The following is a 1,588-nucleotide window of genomic DNA, read 5'->3' as shown; positions in this document are numbered from 1 at the left end:
AAAGCTGGACGATGAATAAGGAAGACTGAAGAAGAACGGAAGGCTTTGAATTGTGATGTTGGCAAAGAATATTGAATATACCATGGACTGCCAAAATAACAAACAAATTCGTGCTGGAAGAAGTACAACCAGAATGCCCCTTAGAAGCAAGGATGGTGAACTATTGTCTCACATGTTTTGGATGTTATCAGGAGGGATCAGTTCCTGGAGAAGGACATTATGCTTGGTAACAGAGAGGGCCATTGAAAAAGAAGAAGACCCTCAACGAGATAGATTGACACTGTGGGTGCAACAATGGGCTCAAGCATAGCAATGATTGTGAGGGCGGCACAGGACCAGGCAGTATTTTGTTCTGTTGTACATAGGGTCAATATCAGTTGGAACCAACTCAACCGCACCTAACAATAACAACAACAAAATATCTATTAACCTCAAGATTATTTGGATCTTGCTTCAAGCAAACTGTAAAAAAATTAGGACACTTATTAATTATTTGAAACTTTGAACACTAAATGCACATTTGATGATATTAAGGACAGATATATCTGGGGTGGAAATGCAAATTCTCAGCAGTGGGTTGAACCGGAAAGAACTGGTTCAAAGCCCTGAATATTTATGTAAATACTTATTTATATAAATAAAATATGAATATATTTATATGCTATTTGAAAACTTTCAATAGTAAAAAGTTTTAGAAGAATCATTTCTTGGCTGGATACAAAGGAACTGGTAGAATTGCTGACAAGGTGTTGGGAAATTGGGAAAGCTTCCGAGGAAAACTCATGCATGAAACAGTCCTTCTGCAGCCAGGAGCACGCGCAAACAAATTGAATTATTTTCTGCATCACATAATGTTATTGATGCCAGACATGGTTAATATTTGTCCGAGAGCAAGCTGCTATCGCATGGTATCAGGTTACCAGAGTTCATGGAGTTTCCATCTATGGACCTTGTAGAGATGTGATAAGTGTAATAGATGAGTGAACACTAGATTAGGAAATCAGGAGACTGGGGACAAGAAGTCTGGCTCTGTCATTGACCAGCTGTGTGTCTTGGAGAAAGGATCTTACATTTTTTTGTGTCTCCATCTCCTCATCTATAAAACGAGGAAGTCTGGGTTGTTCCCTAAGAACTCTTGCTATTCCAGTATTCTGTTATCGTACATGGGTTTCCACAGATGATGAAAGTTAATTGTGGGGTCATGTGCAGGAAATCAGTTAATCCACATCATTGCAGGATCATTGTCAAAACCAAGAAGATTTCCAGTGCCAAGACCATGGGAAAATCTGCACATAGAGCCTTTGAGACTCCTTGACACGATCTTAGAAAGACTGTTATCTACTTCACGTGGGAAACAGATGGAGTAATAGAGCGAGACTACTGTGTATTGTGTATTGTTGTATCCTTTCAGCATACTTAACCCATCTGTATGCTGAGCAAATAACCTGAGAAACTAGATTATATGAAGAAGAACTCAACATCAGGATTGGAGGAAGGCTCATCAGCAATATGTGATACACAGATGACACAACCTTTTTTGCTGAAAGTGAAGAGGACTTGAAGCACTTACTGATGAAGATCAAAGACC

Source organism: Trichechus manatus, unplaced genomic scaffold (genome assembly GCF_000243295.1).
Source record: "Trichechus manatus latirostris isolate Lorelei unplaced genomic scaffold, TriManLat1.0 scaffold00126, whole genome shotgun sequence".
Taxonomy (NCBI): domain Eukaryota; kingdom Metazoa; phylum Chordata; class Mammalia; order Sirenia; family Trichechidae; genus Trichechus; species Trichechus manatus.
Note: the sequence above shows the minus strand (reverse complement) of the source record.